Raw genomic sequence first — 18,398 nt, 5'->3', positions numbered from 1 at the left:
TATATATAGTAATGGCAAGTTGTGTAGGTGATTTGGGAGCATTATTTTGATATGATAGGACAGAAATAGGGAGCATTCCAGAGAAATGCTTTGGGGATTACCTCTATAGGACAGAGCCAACCATCAAAATGCAAAGGTCATTGCTGCAGTGACGTTACACTTTGCTGAGCTGGCCCTAAAAATATCCACCTGGTGTTTTAATAAGATCCTTCTGTAATTGTCCTGTTTGGGTTGAGAGCAAGTCTGGGCAGCGTCTTTCCCCAGGAGGGAAGGCCATGCTAGCTTTTCACAACAGCTTTCAGGGGAAAAGCATAATTTGTGTTGACAAGTTATCCAGACATAGACATGTTGTGACTGCTTTTAAAATGGCTATCTCTGAAAATAAGGTCTTCCCAGCTTTTTCTTACTGATAATTCCTTCTTTGTGAAGCCTATTCTCTCTTTTTTTTTCCTTTTTAAAACTTTTTATTTTCAAAACATATGTATGGATAATTTGACAACACTGACCCTTGCATAGACTTGTGTTTCAGATTTTCTCCTCCTTCCTCCCACCCCTTCCCCTAGATGGCAAGCAATCCCATGTATGTAAACATGTTAAAATAGATGTTAAGTCCATTATGTATAGACATATTTTTACAATTCTCTTGCTGCACAGAAAAATCAGATCAAAAAAAGAAAGTAAATAAGTAAGAAAATAAAATGCAAGTGAATAGCAAAAAGAATGAGAATGTTATGTTGTGATTCACATTCAGTTCTTAAAGTTCTCTCTCTGGATGTAGATGGCTCTCTTCATCAAAATATCATTGGAACTGGCATCAGTCATCTCATTGTTGGAAGGAGCCACGTCTATCAGAATTGATCTTTCATGTAATATTGTTTCTGCCCTGTATAATAATCTGGTCCTTCTCATTTCATTTAGCATTAGTTCATGTAACTCTCTCCAGGCCTCTCTAAAATCATTCTGATCATTTCTTATAGAACAATAATATTCTATAACATTCATATACCATAACTTATTCAGCCATTCTCCAGCTGATGGGCATCCACTCAGGTTCCAGTTTCTTGTCATTACAGAAAGGGCTGCCACAAACATTTTTGCACATGTGGGTCCCTTTCTCTTCTTTAAGATCTCTTTGGGATATAAGCCCAATGGGGGCAGCTAGGTGGCACAGTGGATAGAGCACCAGCCTTGAATTCAGGAGGACCTGAGTTCAAATGTGGTCTCAGACACTTAATACTTCCTAGCTGTGTGATCCTGGGCAAGTCACTTAACCCCTGGGGGGGGGGGATATAAGCCCAGTAGTAACACTGCTGGATCAAAGGGTATGCACAATTTGATATCTTTGGGGGCATAGTTCCAAATTGCTCTCCAGAATGTCTGGATCTGTTCACAATTCCACCAACAGTGTATTAGTGTGTCAGTTTTCCCACATCCTCTCCAACATTTGTCATTATCTTTTGTGAAACCTATTCTCAACCCCTATGTTGTTCTGCAAAATTGTGTAGAATTTCCAAGGAGACTCAAATTTGTACAAGAGCTAAACATGGACTATTAACTCTCCAAGCTATAAACTTGGACCAGATGATCTGAAGTTTCTAGACTGAGAATTCTCCAATTTAGACTTGATAGCATTGGCCTTAAGTAAAATGGGAAAAAGAGTCCTGTAGCAATCATGTACCCCATGTTTGCTTTTGAGGCCAAGGTGGGCAGCCTTCAAGCTCCTGAATAATGGTTTCTCCTTATAAATTTCAGACTGGGTCTTTGACAAGTAGGCAGTTTGAGCAGGTGGCTGGGCCCTCTTGGTCAGTTAAAACCAGTCTGGCTTGTTTTCTGTAGTTGTGGTATTCCTATTTATTAATAAAATACTTAAGTGGTGAGTCTAGTTAGGAAAATTAAAAAGTGCAGATTATGCCAGCCTAAATACCAATAAGGTTTTTCTTTAGAGGTAGAGTTGGGGCACTGTAGTTTGGTGTTTGTTTTTTTGGTGCCTCCATAAACATGTCATTTTTATCCATGATATATGGTGGTCCCCTGCCATGTAAATTTCTGAAGTTTTTTATCTTAAAACTGATATATGAGTGTGGTTTTGCACATCTCCTCTGATTATTAGTTGCTACAATCAGTTGGACAGCATGAAATAGGAAGCTGACTATTTCAGGATCTTAAAAGAACTTCAAAGCTATCCTTTCTGTTTTTGTACCGCTTAGAGGTTTGAGATCACTGGAAAGCCAGCCTTTTATTGATTGTGCTAAATTTTGGAAGTCTCATTTACTCACAGTAAGGGCTGCCCTTCAGAGGTAACTGAAGAAGATTAGGGAATGACAAGAAATAAAGACTTCTGAATAATTTTAAGGGATTGTATTGGAGTGCACCTTAGTTTGTTTATGTTCTATTTGTATACAGACATGTTGTTATGTAATCCCAAAATCAGGTGATAAGGCAGGCTTGTGAAAAACAAGGCTTCATGAATTGGGCCTCCCTTGGAAGATGGCAAGGCCTGCCAAAGCTCATGATAGTGAAAAGCATGAGTTGTAAACTGGTGTGAATGATGGCACTGAGTTAGCATTAATGTCCTCAAGGTAGCTAGTGGAGGATTTGTTTCAGGGGGTTACTAGATCCACATTTTCAGCTGATAAGAGAAGCCAGTGATTTGGGATATTAGACATACCAAATTAAATTGACATGACTTAATGTTTGCCTATGATCTAAGATGAGCAGTCTTATTTAGGTTTACCCCAAGTGTCAAATGCTTATTGAGTGAATGAAAGAGGCTAGTATATTTAGCAAACTCATATGGGTTGTTAGGAGTGGAGGGAAGTAGATCTTCCTTAAGGGGCATCTAGTGGATTGGTTAGAATTAGAGGCAAAGATCAACAAGATTGACTATTGTTCTGGGCATGTATTTTGGACACTGAGATATCAGTTTTTAGAAACTAAACATTTAATAAATCTCATAATGGATTGATTGGGGTCCTGGGACTTTAGCTAGAATGGCAGGCTAAGTGAAACACTTTAGAGGGTTCTTGTGTGCTTTGTTCTCAGTAACATTGCTATCCATAAGTAAATAGAGGTAAAAACAGTGGATTTGGAGTAGAGAACCTAGGTTCCTGCCCTTCTATTTGACCTGGGTCAATTAATATAATTTCTCTAAATACACAATTTCCTCATGTTTAAAATTAATACATTGTACTAAATGACTTCCAAGGACCCTTCGGTCTCTTAAAGTCTTATGATAAAGTTTTCTTTCTTCAGTTCTCAGCTCTTCTGGAAATCTTAAATTTCAGCTTTTCAAATAGTCAATCCAGGTGGTAAGAATGTGACCCCTGATCTAACAAATACTTTTTAAGGTCCCGTTTTGTACAAATTAAGGACAGCTATATGGCTCAATAGATAGTGTGCAGGAACTCCTCTGAGTTAAAATCTGGCCTCAGACACTAACTCGTTGGATGACCCTGGGTAGTTCTCTTAACCCTGTTTCCCTCAGTTTTCCTCATCTATAAAATGAGTTGGAGAAGAAAATGGCAAACCACTCCAGTATCTTTGCCTAGAAAATCCCAAATTGGGTCACATTGAGTTGGGGACAACTGAAAAATGAACAGATTGTGCGAAGTATTTGTCTTGGAAGATAATCACCTTATAAAGGCAGCCTAGTATATTTAACTTGTAGTCAGGTGCTGCAATTTTCAGTAAAGACAAGGCCCAGCCAGGCCCAGCCTGGTAGAGCTCTAGCAACTGGATGATAGGGGCACTTACACCCCTACATTAGCACAGCTACTATCTTTGTTAGGAGACACACATTTTAAATAATTGCTTTTGTTTGTATTTTAACTCTTCAAAGGGCTGCCCTATGCCTTATTTCATTTTCACAAATGCTCTGTGAAAGTGGTTTGTGGCAGGTGGCATCATCCTTATTTTACAGAAGAGAGAAGTGCATAATGCTTAATAAAATTAATTTAGTTGACCTGAAAGAGACTGATTTACCCAAGTTGAGAGGCTTTTGTATGTGTCTTTCTGTGATCTCAATTCAACAGGCATTTGAAAAAAATTTTAAACTGAACACCTAATAAAATGAGCATTTCCATATATAGAGAAGAGGATTGTTCATATTGCAGCAAATATTGTATAAAATTTACTTTTCTTTTTGATCATGTAATAAATTCAAAATGGCTATTTGTGTTTACTTTGGCTTTTCTTTTTTTCCCTCTGCATTCTTAAAAAGTGCTCTTTTCTCTCTCTTTTTTTTTTTTTTTGCTATCCATCTCCCCTTACCACTTTCCTCCATTGAGGAAGATAATAATTATAGCTAGCATATAATAATAGCCAAATATGGTAATAACTATAATGCTTTACAATTTGCAGAGCACTTCACACAAATTTTTATCACAATAATCCTGTGAAATAAGTGGCATTATCTATCTCCATTTTACAGATGAGGCAGATAAGTTTAGTGACTTGCATAATGTTATGCAGCTAGTAAGTGTTTGAGGCTTAATGATTCCAAATGTGGAGCTCTGTCCACTGTACTACCTAGCAACGGTTGGGAGCAGCAAAACTCCTTTAACAAACACTTATTAAGGCTCTACCTTATACAAAGGTGATGCTGGGTGCTTAAATAGATAACAAAAACCAGGTTAAACTTGGTTACTGTTCCTCATGGAATTTGCCATTTTGTATATGACACATAATAGATATAATTATAAAATCCAATTGTATAAGAGAGGTAAATGTATTCTATGAAGATGGGAATGGCATTACTGTGTTGGTGGGATCCTAAGAAGACTTCATAGAGTAGACAGCATTTGACCTAGACGTCAGAAACAGGTAAGATTTCAATAGGTGGAATGATAAAATTCCAGTTGTATAGGAACAGTGTGAGCAAAGGTTTGTAGGCAAAAAAGTATAGGGAACGCATAGGGAGGACCCCCTTCACAATAGAGTACAGTAGTAGAGAGGCTAGAAAAACACTGTATTACCGTATAATGAAGGGCCTTAAATGCCAGTCTGAGACTTAGAAATTTTTACTATCTAGGCAGTAGAGAGCCATTTAAAGATTTTGAGCAGAGGAACAACATGAACAAATATGCATAAGAAAGATGAGGTTGGCAGCATGTGAAAGGTAGACTGGAAGAGAGGAGTGGAAGCAAAATTTACCTAAAGTCATAGCTTTGCATATTTTTCCACTAAAAGATAGTCTAAAATACCTGAGATGATGAGATCCTGGGCATTGCAAGGTTGGGCATTTGTGTGTGCTTAATCCTTTACATTTAGTCACTGTTGCCACAGACCTCACCTTATCTATGGAATTGCTAGATCTATTACAAACTTTCATAAGCTTTTTAGAATGGTTAGGATAGATTTTTGCATCTTTTGAGAATTTTCCTGGTATTAATCTGGAATGCTTTAGTCATCTAGAATCCTCCTCCATGTTGTTCAAGATGTTGAACCATGGAGTTGAACCAAGAATTGTTGGCAGATTAATTTTTTTAAAAACTAAGTGCAAAATTAGGCAGATGCAAAAAACCATCATTCTGCTATTTGAGGGTAGAAATCATCTGATCACCTTTTTCCTGAAGGAAAAAAGTTCCTTTATAATTCCTGAAGAATTACTAGCTTACTCTCTTTCTGCCTCCTTGATCTACTTTCCAAATGCATATGTCCACAAGATTTCATGTAAAATTCATATAAAATTTATTCAGTAAAATTCACATAAAAATTAAGACTTCAAACTGGGACTTGGCACAACCCATTCTATTTAATCACATTTGACTCTATTAAGTCATTGTCAGAAATAGTGGAAGACCCAGTGAAAGTATTCTGCTTTGACAATTTCCATGTAGGTGTTTTTTACAATATTCTTGTGCACTTAGTAGTTGATCCATATTTCTAGTTGTACATAATATTGTGACAACTAGAAGAATAGTTAAGTATAGTATCTATTTTAGAGATATCAAATAAGCAGAGTTCAAATTGACTAGCCTTTTTGATTTATTTATAGGAGACTAAGGTTGAAAATTAGTTTGTTTTTACCATAAATAAGAAAATCTAATACTTTATTAGTATAATAATTAATTAAATAATTATTATATGTAATAATAAATAAATATAAATAATACATAATATATTATAATATAAAGTAAATATAAAATTTAATAATAAAGATATTAAATAATTAGCATGATAAATAATAATTTATTAGTATAATAGTTACTTTAGAAAAAATTTACTAACTGGAGAAATTTTGCCATACCTTTCTCAAGAAGTGGAAGTCACTTTTTATGGTATTGTATTGTTTTGCTATTTGCTAACTATTGTCGATAATTAACTCACTCTCATTTTCTTTTCTGCTCTTACCTCTCTTTCTCTCTCTTCCCATAATGAAACAGTAATACAGTAATTTTGCAGGAAAGTAGAATATTTGCTTGATTCAACACATACCTGGTGACTAGGGGCATACTTGATAGTCTTTCCTCTTGAGGAGTCACCTATTACAATATAGAGTTGTAAAGGACTTGAAAGATTAGTTTTAATTCTTTCATTTTGTGGATGAAAATTAAGGCCTCTTTACTTCTCTAAGTAAAGCCTGACTTTCAATCCAGTTTTCACTCTTCACTCTTAATATCTTTGATAAACTTACTTTGTTTAGCACCTTTTTTTTTTTTTTTTTTAAAGTTTATTTTTTATTTTATTATTATAGCTTCTTAATTGCAAAACATATGCATGGGTAATTTTTCAACATTGACCTTTGCAAAACCTTCAGTTCTAACTTTTCCGCTCCTTCCTCCCACCCCCTTCCCTAGAAGGCAGATAGTCCAATACATATTAAATATGTTAAAAGTATATGTTAAATCCAATATATGTATACATATTTATGTAGTTATCTTGTTCAGCACCTATTTACTGTGTACTCATGTAGATATTGGCAAAGTAATACTACCCAATACTATGAGATGCAGTCCCTGCACTTAGAAAGATCATTTTGTCTAGATTTCGGTTCTGGCTGGAGATTTAACATAGAATTCTTAGGCTCTGCCTGCCCTTCTTAGGTAGTTACAGGAATCTAAATGGACTGGGCTTGTGAATTGAGGAATTGTGAACCTATGTATTTTTCCTAGTTCTGTTTACTGTATACACAGATGGCTTAAAAAAACAAACAAACAAACAAAAAAACCAAACAGTCAATATTTTAAGTTTCTGAATTTTGACAGATTTTCCAATTGGGCATTGAGGTATTTTCTCCAGTGTCTAGAAACACTAAGGTTACTGTGGCTCCAACACCTATGTTGTAGTAAGAGTTCTCAGTGGGTCTCTTTTTTGGGGGAGCTACCCAAAAAAGGCCAGGTATACATTAAGGGTCTAACCTTTTTTCCCTCTAGGGTAGTGGAAACTTAAATCAACACTTGACTTCATTGTATTAATGAAATTCATCAAAGCCTCTCTTTGACTTCCTCTAGCCTGTGCTTAGATTCTGTAGGAAAGCTCCTTTATGTGTGGGGGTGAAGTGTGCAGAAGGACATCACATAGTTGGCCAGCTGGTTTTTCTTCTACTAATGTTGTGCTTAAAGTTTTAATCATAATGTTCAAATAAATCAGTTCTGGTTTCTATGGCAACTGCACCTTGTTTCCTTGCATAGGTTTAATTTTGCTGCACATAACTGTGCAAAATAATATATTACAGATCCTTTGGAACTCTTGCTTTGCATTCAAGCAGCCAGAGTTTGGAGCAGTAGAGCTGGGGGATGAGCTGAGCTCATGGAGAAAATCAGAGTTGCCATTTTTAGAGAGGATTCAGAAACCTGGGATAAAGAAGGTACATTTTAAGTAAGACCATCATGAAGCATATGTAGTATAGATGCTTTTAACATAAGAAACAGTGAAAGATCTCATTTTGTAAATATTTATCTCATCATTTAAAAACCCCAAGATAAGTTTTGGAAATTTTTGATGAAAGAGGAGGAATTTTTTTTTTTAGCATTTTTATTTTTAAATCTAAATTTTGTGTACACACATGCACACATAATACAATGCTTCTGTTGAAAGGAGCAAATAGATTCCAGTACTACAGCACTCAGGTCTGGGTTTGGCATAGTGAAACTATGGGCTTTCTCAGCTGTTCTTTTTCCTCCTGACTACCAATTCAGAAATTCTTCAAGATTGTCCTTCCATAATTATCTTCTTCCTCAAAGATCACCTACTACATTATATGTATCAGTTGCACTTATTTTTTCAAAAATACTTATTTTCCCCATGTAATCCCAAGAGACTACTTAGGAAAAGAAGGCCCATTCACTTTTAAAATTCAACACCAAAATGATATCTTCATATATAAGGCAAAACATAAAAAGGTTTGAACACGAAGCTGGGAATGTCTACCATGCACAATTTTGTCATTCCTTCAAGCATATATCAAATTTAACATGTTATTTTATTTTTTTCCTTTTATTTTGGTAATCCCATTGCTTATGTACCTCCCCCAATCACCCAACACCGAAAGAAATATAAAATCCTTGTATCAGAAATGTATAGTCAAATAATATGCAAATTCCTTTGTTGTTGACTAGGTCCAAAAAAATAAATATCATTCTGCATTTTGAGTTCATCATCTTTTAGTCAGGAATTGGGTACCATATTTTATCACCAGCTCTCTGGAATTGTTTTTGATCATTACATTGGTCAGTTTCTAGTCTTGTGTTATATAAAATACTCTTGTTGGTTATGCTTTTCTTACTCTTTCAATTTATGTGGCATTCTAGGTTTGTCTGAATTGTTCCTTTCGTCATTTCTTACTACACAATATTATTCCATTACATTCACACACTCTTGATTTCTTCAGCCATTCTCCATTTAATGGGCAGACCCTGTTTCTAGTACTTTACCACTATAAAGAGAACAGAAGTTTCCTCTTTCTTTGAACTCCTTAGGGGACTAGGCTGGTGGTGGTAGTGACAGGAGTCAAAGAATAGGCATAGTTTAGTGATTGGGGGAAATGTGGGGTATAGTTCCAAATTGCTTTCCACAGTAGGCCCCATATACTTTTGACTTTTGATGATAGTTTTGATTGAAATATAGAAGAGACCTTAAAGAATATTCAGCCCACCCCACTCATTACAGTTAAGGAAACTGTGGCCTAGAGACTGTCAGTTGCTACTCAAGTATAAATTAACTAAGACAAGATTTAAATCCAGATCCTCTCATGCCAGAGCCAGTGCTCTTCCTCTTCATTATGACTCATCTGGGAATCACTTTTAGCAGAGAAGAATCATAGACAAGAATGAAAGCTTTGAAAGTTACATGTTTATTAGGTACTGAAAAGAAAAGCAAACAAACTCTAATAGATATTTGCAGTTCCATGTACAATTATTTCCTTCCATATACTGTATATATAGAAATGCTCGTTTCATTTGGTGTTTAATTTCAGAATTAAAAAAATACTGGGCAACAAGAGCTCTGAGGCAGCAGCTGTTGCATTGGACTGAGATGAACATTTACTTGGAATTGGGAAGAGTGTAGTGTTGGGGGAAGGGAAAGGGTATGACATTATATATCTTCTACAGGCCCTGCTTGACCCATAGGTTACTGCTGACTCCACATTAGGGTACAGTTAGTTCCAGCACAACACTCAGTATCTTGGCATAATAGGCAGAACAGAGCAGGTTAAAACTAACTCCTTACAGCAGCAGAATTTAGCTATCAAGTTGTAAGGGAGTCCCACTGCAGTCTCTGTCCTACATAGCCACCTGTTCCTTCTTTTTCTTTCAAAACTTTTCATATGACTGGTGCTCTAGACCTGACAGGTTATTCTGCTGGTGTTGGGTTGGTGAATTGGCATGCTTGGTGTTACGGGATGTCCTTTCAGCTTTAAGCCCTGGAATTAAAGCAGACACTGTTTGGGGGCCCTGAGTTAGATTCATGGCTCTATCTTGCAGAAATGTAGAAAGTTTGTGTGCTGGACCAACTTTGAAGACATCCCGCCATAGTCCTGCTGAGACAAGCCATGGATATCCAGGGTGAAACACCTTTTGTCAGTGATGGGAAAGGCAGTAATCAAACTGGGCTTTGTGCATTGCTAATTCCCTATGGCTGATGTTCTGAAGTGTCTATCTTCTTACCATTTATCCATCCTGATCCCTAGTCCTCTGTTCAGGAAAGCCAAACAAGGAACAGAGAGGCCTTTTTTCTGCTTTATGTTCCCAGGCAAATAGAAAGTCGTTGTCTTTGGCAGCTCATTGCCAGGAAAAAATGGGCTATTTTTAGGAGGAAATGTTTGTTGCAGTTTCCTGGGTAACAACCCAGCCTGATGCACTCAGTGTGGGGAAGCCTGGCACCCTTGTTGCCACTGACCAGTCAATTATGCACTAATATTCAACTGGCCTTGGTGTCCTATTTGTTCTTGAGTTGGCCATATGGTTTCTATAGCTTTGTATAGCTGCTGAGACAATCTCTAGTGGCCTGGGTTTAGCCACATTTGTAGGCTGTTCCCTTTAGTGAATTCTTGAGGTAGATGTGGCACTTTTTCTTCCAGTTTTGATTGCTCAGAGCTCCAAAGGCTTCTCTAGAAGGATCCTTTTATTTCTTTCTACAGGAGGGGAAATGGGAAGGTGGGTTGCTGCCCAGATAAGAGTATTTGATTGTCTGGCTGGGTTGTCCTAGAGAGTTCTGAATTTGAGGCTTTCCAAGGGCACCTAAACCATTATTTATATACTGTAAGTGAATACAGAAGCTCTTATATCAAGCAGTTCCTGGGAGGGGGGAGTGGTGGGGCTCTGTATAAAGTGAGGAGACTTCAATTAAACAAGTATGCTGGCAATTTATGATAATTTTAATTAACACATTTCTTTTGGGAGGGAAGAGGAAGAGGGGAATTGGAGTTGTCTGTTGAGGAAGGAGAAACTATACATACACTAAAGAAATTATTAAAATTTTAAAGTATTGAATATGATATAGTGGAAACTAGGCTTGGTTGAGAGAGCGGAAATCTAGTCCCATTCCATCAATTTTTGTAGTCATATAACCTTGGGACAACATTGCTCCCCAGTCTTTTTATACTTTCCCTCCATGCATTGTAAAATCCAGCTGTACTGGCTTATTTGCTATTCTTGGGATACAACATTCCATCTCCTAATATTGTTTCTCAGCATTGGCTGCTCCCAGGCTAGGAATGCTTTGTCTCTACATCTCAGCTTCCCTGGCTTCTTTCAAAACAACTCAAATCTTAGTTTTTCTTTGTTTCCCCATGCTCTTCCCCTCCTCTTCTTCCTTCTGAGGAATTTCCTACCTAGTTTATATGTTGATGATTCTCAAATCTATGGTTCCTTCATCAATCTCTTTACTGACCTCCAATCTTACATTTACAATTGTGCAAACTGGATACCTAGTAAACTTTTAAAATTACTTATGTCTAAAACAGTACTACTTTTCTTTCTCCTTAAAATCTGCCTTCTTCCAGTCTTCCCTGTTGTTTTGTCTTCTGTAGAAGGCAATACCATCCTCTCATTTCCTCAATCTTAGAACCTCAAAGTCAAATAGGATTCCTCACTCTCTCTTATTGTCTTGTAAAACTTTTCTATTTCACTTTTGTGTCATCTCTTGAAAATGTCCCCTTTCTCTCCTCTGACACTGCCATCACTCTAGTGCAGGCCCTGTCACTTCACACCTTGAATATTACAGTAGTCTGCTGGTAGGTCTGTCTACCTAAAATCTCTTTCCCACTCCCATATATTATTCATTTATCCATTAAATTGATTTCCTTAAAACTCAAGTCTGATCATGTATGTCATCAACATCCCCCAGACTCAGTAAACACCAGTGGTTTCCTGTTGCCTTCAGATCAAATACAAAATACTCCCCTCTACCTTTCCATTCTTGTTACACTTTACTTTCCTTTGAAGTACTTCTTTGAATCAGTAGCATTGGCCTCCTGACTGTCCTAGGAACTCCCATCTTTTTAACTCAGGGCATTTTCTCTGACTGTACTCCATTCTTTCCTTCTTCCTTCCTCCTCCACTCCAAAGACTGATGATGTTCTGTTTTCTTTTGAGTCTCAACAAAAATACCATCTTCAACAGGAAGCTTTCCCTAACTCCCCTTATTTCCAGTGCCTTCCTTTTATCATTTCTTTTTATTTAATATGTAGTTTGTGTGTGTGTGCTTGCGTGTGCTTGCTTGCTTATTGTCTTCACAATTAGATTGTAAACTCCTTGAGGGGGAGGACTTTTTTTTTTTTTTTTTTTGGGCAGCACTGCCTGGCACATAGTAAATACTTAATAAATGTTGGTTGATGGATTGATTGATCTAGTATATATGTAGTTAATTTACATGTTATCTTTTCTAGTATGAGCTGTTTGTAGAGTCTTCCCCCCCTTCTGAGGCTGGGGTTAAGTGACTTGCCCATGGTCACACAGCTAGGAAGTGTTAAGTGTCTGAGACTAGATTTGAACTCTGGTCCTCCTGAATTCAGGGCTGGTGCTCAATCCACTGCGCCACCTAGCTGCCCCCTTGTAGAGTCTTTTTTTTCCTTTTTCTATCCTAGTATTTAGAATAGTGCTTGACAGATAAATTTGTGTATATGATTCACAGATTTGTATATGGAATCCCTATTTTCTGAGCTTCAGTCTCACATCATGAGTTGCCTATTGATTATTTTACACTGCATATCATGAAAACATTTCTTAATTCTTTAGATCTAAAACTTTGCCTTCATTATCTTCTCCCTCCCCAAAACTCCTCTCTTCTAGACTTTCCAAATTCTTTCAAAGGTACCACCATCTTTTTAGTCTCCCAAGACCATTACAAGGGCATTACATTTTGTTTACTCTGCATGTTCAATCATTGTCCAGATCTTGCTATTTTTACCTTCATTTCTTGTATCCACTCACATAGCTAACAATTTAGCTGTCACCTAGATTATTGCAACAGCCTCCTAATTGATATGCCTGCCTCAAGTCCATCCCACATATAACTGCTAAAATGATTAAGTGTAGATCTGACCATGTCAGTCCCCTACTCAGTCATTTAAAATGTCTTATAATTTCCAGAATTAAGCATAATCTTCTGTTTATCTTTAAAAGCCCTTTACAACCAGGCCCAATTTATCTTTCTAAACTCATTAGAGATTATTTTCCCTCCCTTATCAAGTCCAACTGGCCTTCTTTCCATTAAAAAAATTTTTTTTTCTCTCTCATGGTATTCCTGTCTACCTTTGTTTGTATTGGTTGACTGGTCCTGTAATATAACTTGAATACATTTTAAGACATAGCTCAAGCAATTTCCTCATGAAGCCTTTCCTGATCCTCCCTATATACCAGTGCCCTCCTTTTAAAACTACTTTACACTTGCTACTTTGTATCTATTTGTATGTATTTGCTTTATATTTATGCCAACTGTACTTATCTTTGTATTTGATAATTTGTAAACTCCTTGGGAATAGGGATTATGATATTCATTTGTATTTTTCAATGCCAACTACAGTGCCTGGCACATAGTATATAGCACATTTTAATAAACACATTTTTGTAGAATAATTAAATAAAAGTTCTATGACTGACTTCTTTATTTTCTGTGAAGGTCAGCTTCTTTATCTTGAAGATGGGGAGATGGGGAAGTGCTTTTCTACTATATATATATTGCTTTAAGGTTCAAATGAGATCATATATATATACATATATATATATAAATCTTTTGAAATTATAAGATATTGTATGGTAGCATTCAACCAATAAATATTTTTTAAGCATTTTTCATGTATAATGTTAGGAAGAGATATGATACAGGCTCAAACAGGCAAGGCAAGTTGTTCCCCATTGTTGAGTGTGCAATTCTTTGGGAGTGTACTACCTGCAGAATTGTTGCACAATATTAACTATTGCAAAAATCCATTTGAAAGTGTTATAGGGGACAGCTAGGTGGCACAGTGGTTAGAGCACCAGCCCTGAAGTCAGGAGGACCTGAGTTCAGATCTGGTCTCATGCTTAATACTTCCTAGCTTTGTGATCCTGGGCAAATCATTTAATCCCAATTGCCTCAGCAAAAAGAAAGAAAGAAAGAAAAATATATAGTGTTCTCTACATGTGTTCTCTCTCCTCCCCTAGCTAGCACAGACTCAATAAACTCAGGATACAAATATCAAGTCAACAAATTTATAAGAAATCAAGTCATTCTCCATTTGATAAATGGTCAAAGGATATGAACAGATAATTTTCAAATGAAGAAATTGAAACTATTTCTAGTCATATGAAAAAGTGCTCCACATCACTATTGATCAGAAAAATGCAAATTAAGAGTGCTCTGAGATAACCACTACACACCTGTCAGACTGGCTAAGATGACATGAAAAGATAATGACAAATGTTGGAGGGGATGTGGGAAAACTGGGACATTAATACATTGTAATGGTGGAACTGTGAACAGATCCAGCCATTCTGGAGAGCAATTTGGAACTATGTTCAAAAAGTTATCAAACTGTATATCCTTTGACCCAGCAGTGTTTCTATTAGGCTTATATCCCAAAGAGATCTTAAAGGAGGGAAAAGGACCCATATGTGCAAAAATGTTTATGGCAGCCCTGTTTGTTGTGGCAAGAAACTGGAAACTGAGTGGATGCCCATGACTTGGAAAGTGGCTGAATAAATTATAGTAGATGAATGTTATGGAATATTGTTGTTCTGTTAAAAATGACCAGCAGGAAGATTTCAGAGATTATCTCCTTCACTATCTAGTTTCCTTGCCTGGGGCCCAGCTAGCTTTCTTGAGAGCCTTTCAGACTGGCCTTGGTTTCAATGGGGGGAGCAGGAGGACAGGCCAGCCACCACAAGGCTGATAAAGATGGAATGAATCTTTCTGGGTCTGAGGGCTTGTGCTTCAGCCTCCAGCCACGACAAAGGTGAACGATGGAATGAATCTGTCTCTCAGTCCCACTCTGGCTGAGTTTGTCCCAGTTTATAATGCTCTATTTTAATTACATTATCATAGATGTGAATCTTGTGGAACTATATTAAGTACTAAATACATGTGCTGAACTAGAGAACTATTAATCACCATGCTAAGCTATCTTATCAATTCCACTTAGTTGAAACAAAAGTTCTGGCCCATAACAATGCTAAGTGAAATGGGCAGAACCAGGAGATCATTGTACACGGCAACAAGACTATATGATGGATGTGGCTCTCTTCAACACTGAGATGATTCAAACCAAGTTTCAATTGTTCAATGAGCCAACTACACCCAGGGAGAGCTAACTGTGGGAACTGAGTGTGGACTACAACATAGCATTTTCACTTTTTTTGTTATTGGTTGTTTGCATTTTATTTTCTCAAGTTTTTTTTTTTTTTTCCCCTTTTTGATCCAATTTTTCTTGTATACCAAGATAACTGTATACATATATATTGGATTTAACATAGATTTTATTTTATTTTATTTTTATTTATTTATTTTCCTGAGGCTGGGGTTAAGTAACTTGCCCAAGGTCACACAGCTAGGAAGTGTTAAGTGTCTGAGGCCAGATTTGAACTGGGGTTCTCCTGAATTCAAGGCTGGTACTCTATCCACTGCGCCACCTAGCTGCCCCTTAACATATATTTTAATATACTTAACATATATTGGACTACCTGCCACCTAGGGGAGAGGGTGGGGAGGAGGGAAAACTTTGGAACAAAAGGTTTTGCAAGGGTCAATGTTGAAAAATTACCCATGCATATGTTTTATAAATAAAAAGCTTTAATAAGACAAATAAACAAACAAAAAGATGTCAAGTATATAAACAAGCATTTTTTGGTAATGACCATGGGCCAGGCACAATGCTTAGTCTGAGGATAAAAAGAAAAAAAAAAAAATAATCCTTGTCCTCAAGACCACTGTCTGAAAACTGTGTGCTATGATTGCTTTTCAGAGGATTTGATTATATGCTAATTCTTTTTTTTTATAATATTTTATTTTTCCAAATACATTCAAAGATAGTTTTCAACATTCATCTTTGCAAAACCTTGTCTTCCTTATGTTTCCCTTCCTCACCCCTTTTTCTACTTCCCCAAGACAGCTAGCAGTCTGATACAGGTTAAACATATATTGTATGCCATTTCTTATAATAGACTTTGAATTCTACCATAAATGTTTCCAGACTTTAATTAAATTTATTTTGGCATTTGAAAAACCCTCAGTAATATTGTCTAGATCTCTAGTGATATTAAATGTATTATTTTTATTTTGTTTTTCCTCAATTTTTTTTTTTTTTTGAGGCTGGGGTTAAGTGACTTGCCCAGGATCACACAGCTAGGAAGTGTTAAGTGTCTGAGATCAAATTTGAGCTCAGATCCTCCTGAATTCAGGGCTGGTGCTCTATCCACTGCGCCACCTAGCTGCCCCCTCCTCAATTACATATTAAAAAAGAGTTTAGAGTTTCAGATTTTATTTCTTCATTCCCTCCCCAATCCCTGACATTGTAAGCAATCAGACATAGGTTATTTATGTACAGTCATATAAATCATTTTCATATTAATCATTTTGTACAAGACGACTTAAATTTAAAAAAAAAAGGGGGACAAAAGTGAAAAAATAATATGCTTTAGTCTGTATTCAGACAATATCAGTTTTTTCTCAGGAGACTAATAGCATGCTTCCTCATGAGTTTTTTGGGATTTTCTGGATTATTGTATTACTGAGAATAGCTAAGTCATTTACAATTCATGCAATATTGCTATTATTGTGTACAATGTTCTTCTGATTCTGTTCACTTCTCTTTTCATCAGTTCATGTAAGTCTTTCCAAGTTTTTCTGAAATTATCCTGCTTGTTTTTTATAGTATTATATTAAATTTAAAAAGACTAAGTATAAAGTTCTGTGCTTAATTCAAAAAATCAAATGACTAAATATGGTTTAGGAACTCATGGCGAGGAATTTAGAAATGAATGAAAAAGTGTTTTATTAAATACTTTCTATGTGCTAAGCGCTATGCATTTTAAAGTAAAGGTAATTCCTGTCCTCAAGTAGCTTATATTCTTTTTTTTTTTTTAAATTATTTTATATTTTTAAAGTTAACAAGCACTAATTCTCTCCTTCCTATCTCTCCCCTAATCTCATTGAAAAAAGAGGATTAACAAAGTTCTTGTAACAAGTATGCCTAATAAAACAATACAAATTCCCATGTTAGTCACATTCAAAAATGTATGTCTCACTTTGTAGTTTGCATCCATCATCTCTCATCAAGAGATAGGTAGTATGCCTCTTCCTTGGTCCTGTTGAGAATTATGGTTGGTCATTGCATTAATTACAGTTCTTAAGTCAGAATTTTTGTCTTTACACTGTTCTTGTATAAATTAGGGTCTTGCTTCTGCTTATTTCCCCTCTTCATGGTCACTTAAGTCTTCCTGAGTTTCTCTGAAATCCCTTTAATCATTTCTTATAACACAATAGTATTCTCTTATATACATGGAATATTGTTCCCAGTTGATAAGTACCACTGTAGATTCCAGGTTTTTGCTATTTCAAAAAGTGCTACTATAAATAGTTTTTTGTACATATTAAGTCCTTTTCCTCTTTCTTTGATCTCTTGCAGACATAACATTTAGCAAGTAGTATTACTTGGTTAAAGATTATGACAGTTTAGTGACTTTGGGGGGGGGCATACTTCCAAACTATTTTTACTGAATTCACAATTACACTAAAAATGTGTGTGTGTGTGTGTGTGTGTGTTTTCCTCAATCAATCATTCGTCATTTTTCTTCTTTGCCATCTTATGATGGAGATGGAACTCAGACTTATAAATATACTTATATAAAATACAGGGCATAAAATAATTTGCATTTTTATTAGTAATTTGAAATATTTTATATAGGATTGTTGATAGCTTGAATTTCTATCTCTGAAAGCTGTTTACTCATATCCTTCATCTGTTTATTAACTGGAGAATAGCTTTTTATTCTTACAGATTTGAATCAGTTCCTTATATAGCGCCAATGTGAGACAGTTGAGAAAATTATCACAAAGAATTTTTTCAGTTAATGGTTTGTTTCCCTTCTAATTTTATTTTTTATTTTATTTTATTTTATTTTTTCCTGAGGCTGGGGTTAAGTGACTTGCCCAGGATCACACAGCTAGGAAGTGTTAAGTGTCTGAGACCAGATTTGAACTCGGGTCCTCCTGAATTCAAGGCTGGTGCTCTATCCACTGCACCACCTAGCTGCCCCGGAATATTTCATATCTTAAGCCATATCTCCATTTGGAGCTTATCTTGGTGTATAGTGAGTGTCTAAATTTAAATTCTGCTAAGAGCTTACATTCTATATAGCAAACTCACTCTGTCAACAACATGACCTGGATATTAGCCAAAATAGCTTAAAAAGGTTCTTTATTTTAGAATGTATTTAAAAAGAAGCATTGTGTCTAGAACAAAGAAGGTAGATAGCCCTATT

The 18,398-nt window shown here is 36.1% G+C and overlaps 1 protein-coding gene across 3 annotated transcripts in view; it reads left to right on the top strand.

The window, feature by feature from the left end:
* Positions 1-18,398, top strand: part of ZFTRAF1 (zinc finger TRAF-type containing 1) — a 43,987-nt gene that overhangs the window by 3,326 nt on the left and 22,263 nt on the right. The gene's annotated exons all lie outside the window — the stretch shown is intronic.

This window comes from Sminthopsis crassicaudata, chromosome 1 (assembly GCF_048593235.1).
Source record: "Sminthopsis crassicaudata isolate SCR6 chromosome 1, ASM4859323v1, whole genome shotgun sequence".
Classification (NCBI taxonomy): Eukaryota; Metazoa; Chordata; class Mammalia; order Dasyuromorphia; family Dasyuridae; genus Sminthopsis; species Sminthopsis crassicaudata.
Note: the sequence above shows the minus strand (reverse complement) of the source record. Positions and strands in the feature narration are given on the sequence as shown.